The sequence below is a fragment of the Octopus sinensis genome, linkage group LG7 (genome assembly GCF_006345805.1).
Source record: "Octopus sinensis linkage group LG7, ASM634580v1, whole genome shotgun sequence".
Classification (NCBI taxonomy): Eukaryota; Metazoa; Mollusca; class Cephalopoda; order Octopoda; family Octopodidae; genus Octopus; species Octopus sinensis.
The window spans coordinates 77,267,161-77,273,655 of NC_043003.1; the positions used below are offsets into that span (position 1 = coordinate 77,267,161).

General features: G+C 36.1%; 2 non-coding genes across 2 annotated transcripts; one reads left to right on the forward strand and one right to left on the reverse strand.

Annotated features, from left to right (window-relative positions):
* Positions 1-1,337: 1,337 nt before the first annotated feature.
* Trnat-agu lies at positions 1,338-1,411 on the reverse strand. The gene has a single exon. It is a non-coding gene; the product is annotated as a tRNA-Thr (tRNA).
* Positions 1,412-5,894: 4,483 nt separating this feature from the next.
* Positions 5,895-5,968, forward strand: Trnat-agu. Its single transcript has one exon. It is a non-coding gene; the product is annotated as a tRNA-Thr (tRNA).
* The last annotated feature ends 527 nt before the right edge of the window (positions 5,969-6,495 follow it).

Consider the following 6,495-nt stretch of genomic DNA (forward strand, 5'->3'; position numbering starts at 1 on the left):
AGATTGAACCAGTGGTTCTCAACTGGGGTCTATATGGCTCCTGAGGGTCAATATAAGATTGGGGGACACATAACAAACTAGTAAATTGGGGAACCACAACTGTCTTTTAAGGGCCCTTGAAAAAAGTTTGATTTATATGTATGTATTGCTATGTATTGTGGAGGCGCGTGGCTTAATGGTTAGGGTGTCAGTATCATGATCGTAAGATTGTGGTTTCGATTTCTGGCCCGGGCGACGCGTTGTTTTCTTGGGCAAAACACTTCATTTTACGTTGCTCCAGTTCGCTCAGCTGGCAAAAATGAGTAACGCTGCGATGGACTGGCGTCCCGTCCAGCTGGGGAACACATACGCCATTAAAACCGGAAAACCGGGCCCATGAGCCTGGCCAGTCTTTAAAAGGGCGTATTTATTTTTATATTTATTGGTATGTATTACAAGAAACAGCTTGGTTTCTTTCTCTTATACTTTACATAGTTCAACCTACACACGTTAATGTGTGAAAATCAAAATAAGAATTTTGTAAGAAGTCTCTATAAAAGAAATTCCTATAAAAGTTAGTAAACATCGAATGGCTATAGGGTCCACCAAAATGAAACAGTAATCAAAGATAAAAGAAATGACTGAGAATCCCTGCTCTATACAGATGTGTTAATAAATAATTTATAAATGTCAGTTCATTTATGGATTTCTTTGATAGTTGAAAACTCACACCTTTATATAAATATGTGTGTGTGTGAAACTCTACTTAAATGAATAGAATGATAATTTTATTAATATTTGATTGCTTTGTATTTTACTATTCATAAGATCAAACATTTATATTAATAAGATATCACTGACAGATATATTTCAGAAACCATATGTTGTAATTAGAAAGAGATTTTGTTGTCAGTAAAGATGCGAATTGAAGAAGAGATTGAAAATGTGTCGCTGACACGGATGTCATTTAATTACTACTTGAAGTAGCGTATTAAGAATTTCAGTAACCATTTCAACATCACTGAGGTGTGGAAGCCACGATAGAGGACTGGAATCCAGTCGAATTCCACCTAAGACATCGTGTATGAGGATAGTTATTAACAGAGCTAAACTCTACGTTTTATAACAGTTATGAAGATTTCGCTTATGTCTTCAATTGTGCTCCATAGTTTTAACTTTTACCCACATAACACTCGAACTTGGTGCATTAAGTTAAAAAGTTTGATTGCGCTTTCGTTTCACGGTGTGACAAATGAAATAACATAGATTATTTGAAAGAAGATATTTATATTCAAAATATGAGGCTCGAAGGGAAAATGATACAATTTTGGAGGATATTTCTTAAAAAATAAGATCGCAGGCTCCAGAGAGATTCGAACTCTCGACCTCCAGTTTACTAGACTGGCGCTCTAACCAACTGAGCTATGGAGCCATGCATGTAACTGCTTCTTGCTTACTGTTAAGTCTATAATGATTTGTGATTTCTGAGAGTGACGACACAAATTTTCACACTGTTCTCAACACGGTACAAGATTTAATCGATGTATTCAGGTTACAACAATGTTCATATTCTGGTCAGTAGTGCATCGTATTGTATAATCAAATTATATGCAGAAAGCGTAGTCTTGTGGTTAGTAAGTTCGATTTGCAATCGCGTGGATCCGTGCTCTAGACCGCTGTTCGACAGTTTAGGAAAATATCTTGTTCTGAAGCAATTTTTCCGGGGTTTTTTTTCCAAACTTTTACTGCAAAAACTGATGTTACAGACTGTTCCCATTGGATACTTGTTGTGTATATGCAAGTAAATAAATATTCTGGAAAGCGAATACCATACGGAATAGTTATTAAATTGCCAATCGTGAAGAGAAGACGTACAGTGGTTCTAGATTGGTATTAAACCGGGTCATGATGCTAAAAGTATCATGATCTAGCGTAAACAGAGTTGAATTTTTCGGACTCCATCGAAAACTGTTTACTTTCATGTGATACTGTTGGGTTCCATAGAGGTCATCCTTCCTCAGCTAGATTGCCAACAAAAAACATTTGACTCTGCACTGCTAGCTAACGAATGACACGGCAATGTTTATTTTATTTCATCTTAGTCAAGACAGACCTTACAACTCCCTAAAGTTCACAATCCTTATTATTTCATATAGTTTCCTGAAACACTCGAACTAATTAAGTATAAAGCTTTTTCAAAAATATTTAAATACGCGTATCCCCTCGTTACATGTGTAGATGACTGCTCACTACCAAACAGTATTTTCTTTCGATGCCATCTACTTACGGTGCTGTCTTGGCATTATAAATATTACCTCTCGACAATCTAGCTAAAGTAGTGCACACTGGCATTCCGTCGGTTAAGACGATAAAGGTTCCAGTTGATCCGATCAACGGAACACCCTGCTCGTGGGATCAACGTACAAGTAGCTGTGCTTTTCACATACACATATACCCTTAACGTAGTTCTCGGAGATATTCAGCGTGACACAGAGTGTAACAAGGCTGGCTCTTTGAAATACAGGTACTACTCATGTTTATCAAGTGAGTGAACTTGAGCAGCGTGAAATAAAATGTCTTGCTCAAAAACACAACGCGCCGCCAGCTATTGAGTTCACGACTTTATGATAGTGAGCCGAATAGCCTAATTCCTTTGCCACACGCTAAAGCCGTAGTAAATTAATAAATATACAGAATAGTTTTTCTAGAAAAACAAATTTGTCTACAAAGATATAAATTCATAAAAATAACCCCATGAATCAAAAAAGTGTGTGATTCTATATTTTCCACTAGTATTTCTTGTGTGAAATGAGCATAAACCTTGTATTTCTTATTCCCATCCGTTACAGATTTGTGAGAAGAATCTCAAGATCCTCAACACGGAATTCCTACTTTTAACGAGTAAGGGCTACTAAAAATTTGCTTCTTTGTATTTCACATGTAACAAATCAGCTTGCTAGATGAGGTTCAATATTAACTACAAGAGCTGCCATTTCACATGCAACAAACAATTTAATCACACTTCAATATATACAGTGTTCTCCCTGGTTACTTTTGTTTTGCTATTTATCCTGAGTTTTTCTAAGGGAAGATGATGACCTCCTAACAAAGGTACTTATAGCTGTTAGTAAGTACCACAGAGCAACCAACGCCATCAGCTGAACAACTGGAGAATGATTTGTCAGTTTTTAAGTGCTGAATGCAAAATTTTGAATTATAAGAAGGTATCGACAATTACGTCGACATGTTAGGCATAAAAATGTTTGTAAACGGCACAGCTCAAAAGTTCAACAAATTTTGTTTGTCGATTTTCTAGTTCTTTCAATCCATTTCCCTTATAGTAATGTCATTTGTAACATAGGACAAGGCTACAAGTTTAGGAACAGTAAACTGCACTAAGTTTTTCTCCAGCAATCAACCAATTGTGCCCAAACAAAACAGTTGTCCAATTAGGTGGACATTATGGTCTAGTGAAGGCACAAGACTCAGTGGTTAGAGCGTCGAGTTTACGATCGTGAGGTTGTGAGTTCGAATCCTGGACCTGTGTGTTGTGTTCTTGAGCAAGACACTTTATTTCATGTTGCTCCAGTTCACTCAACTGTAGAAATGAGTTGCGACGTCACAGATGCCAAGCTGTATCGGTCTTTGCCTTTCCCTTTCCCTTGGATAACACTGGTGGAGTGGAAAGGGGAGGCCGGTATGCATGGGCGACTGCTGGTCTTCCATAAACAACCTTGCCCGGACTTGTGCCTGGGAGGGTTTCTTTCTAGGTACAATCCCATGGTCAGTCATGACCAAAGGGGGTCTCAGCATATTCTAGTGATATGATTTGTATAATAAGAATAAATCTGTAGTATATACAAGTAATTGGGCTCCAGAGACATTCGAACTTTAGCCTTCTAGATTTCTGATGGAATAAACTGAGCAAATTGTAGAATATTTACTTAACACGTTGTCTGAGAGTTCAACGTCGCTATTGAACATTGGTCATCATTGTTCATTGTTCTTGATATAGTGCGTACTATATTTCACTTGCTATTGCCACCATCACAACCACCGTCATCACCATTACCATCAACACCACAATTTAGTATACAATATCCATTATAAATATGTTATTAAATCCGTGTGTTTGTTTATCAATTGTTTTTTGTCTTTTATGGCGATACTTAAGGAGAATTTTTTTTTTACTTTAATTTGAAAATAAAAACAAAAGAAAACTAGTAACGTATGCCAAATTGCGATTATGACATAAAAGTCATATGATTAATAAAAATTCATCTTTCCTAAAACAATCTATACTAACTGGGGAAATAGATTTTGCAAACTGCTATTAATCTTTTTTAAACATGAATTCCATTAAAAATAATATATTGTGACAAATGCACGTAAATCAGCATTTCTTATCGTCATGAAAATTCAGTTAGTTTCTATAGTTTCGTATAAATGAAGATGATGCGTAGTAGAAGCTACTAAGTGTAGTATTCAGAACATGGAATTCAGAATCAAAATATTTCAAGCCATTAGTCTAACGCTGCACTGCCGCCATCCATTACATTCGTGCTTAAGTTTATAAGGAAGATTATTTCCTTCACGCATTCTGACAACACTTGTTACTATCATTTACTTTGGTTTATAATGTATGAAATATCGGCATTCTTCGATCTTGTCTCAGGCGATTAAGTCACCAGTCTTATAAACTATTTCTCGTGAGTTCAAATCACTCTTTATAAAGTATTGACTTTAAGTTTCAGTTAGGCATGGCTGTGTCGTTAAGAAAATCGCTTTACAAGATGATTTCGGGTTCAGTCCCACTGCGCAGTGCTTCTTCTACTATAGTTGCCAGCCAGTCAATGCCCTGTAAGCGAATTTTGTAGAATTTTGATCAACGAAATTATTTATGCCTCGTTGATGAAAACTTATTGGCTTTGATGCTAAGAACTCTTTGAAAGCTGATTCTACCTCTAGTTTGGACCTGAAAGTTTTATCACTTAAAAACATGTTAAAATGCTTAATAGAATGGTAGTCAGTGGGTAAAAAATCAGAATAATATGGAGGATGTTTTTTTTTTTTTTTTTTTTTGCCTATCGTTCATTATTGTTAAAAGAGTGATACTGTTATCGAGATCGCTTCGAATATACTGATATTTCGTGATGCAAAATCAAGAATTCCAGTACCGCTACAAAGTGCATGCATTATATAATACATGATCTCAGTATCTTGTTGATTAAATCTAATTACTCTCAATGCCTGGTACGTTGGATTACATTAAAAAAAAAACAGAAACGGTTTTCCACATAATCTGGTTAAAATCAACAAGGAGTCTGAGATTTCTTGTATATAATTATAATAAATGAAGTGAAATAATCACATGACATTGTCCGCGTGATTACAATGATTAAACCTGCCGACGGATTATATTTTACATAATGTGGTCTGCTGCATATTGTTACTCGTTTTCAGGAATACGATGATGTTTAACTAGGTACAAGGACTCCAAATATTTAATGTATGAAAATAAGAAGGCGGCGTGCTGGCAGAAACGTTAGCATGCCGTTACGTTTTGAGTTCAAATTCCGCCGAGGTCGACTTTACCTTTCATCCTTTCGGGGTCGATAAATTAAGTACCAGTTACGCACTGGGGTCGATGTAATCGACTTAATCCGTTTGTCTGTACTTGTTTGTCCTCTCTATGTTTAGCCCCTTGTGAGTAATAAAGAAATAGGTATTTAATGTATGAAAATAATTAACTGTGTAAGAGTACTAAAATTGTCTCTATCATAGATTCAGTATGAATGTAATAAAGTGCCACTTCTGACCACCGTAAAGTACAATAAATTTCTGGAAAATAGCTGTAACTACGTTTGAAATGTCACTTGTAATATATTCCATCTTTATAGAAATAGTAAACAGTTGGCTCCATAGCTCAGTTGGTTAGAGCGCCAGTCTAGTAAACTGGAGGTCGAGAGTTCGAATCTCTCTGGAGCCTCGGTTAATTTCTTTTTTAATAGCTACTTCCAAACTATGATATTGATTAATCTATACAAACTATACAGACAATTAGCTTTTTTTTTATTGTAAATATGTTGTGTATCTTAGCAATTGTTTTATTGAACAAGATTATCTTTATTGATGGCGGTGTTTCCTCTTCCCTAACATTGTTGCTCGTTTCGGAATGTTTCTGCTGATAAACAGACTTCAGAAGCATCTCTGATTGCAACTGTATATTTCTGGGTTGTACACAATTCCGTGTTTAGGGGCCCTACAGGTTTCGATGCCCAATTCTGATATACGTATGCAGTGGCTCTCAGTCTATAAGTAAATATTATAGATTCCAGTGCAGTGATTAGCCCGAGGGCCTACAATGCTGTTAAGAGGGCCTTGGGTGTATTCAATTACGTTTTAATACAAACAAGGAGTAACTGTTCAAACGAGAGGTATAAACCGTTTTGATAAGTCACGTTTACTAAAAGTAAACATGGAGATAAGACATACAGTGGTTGTAAATAGATAATG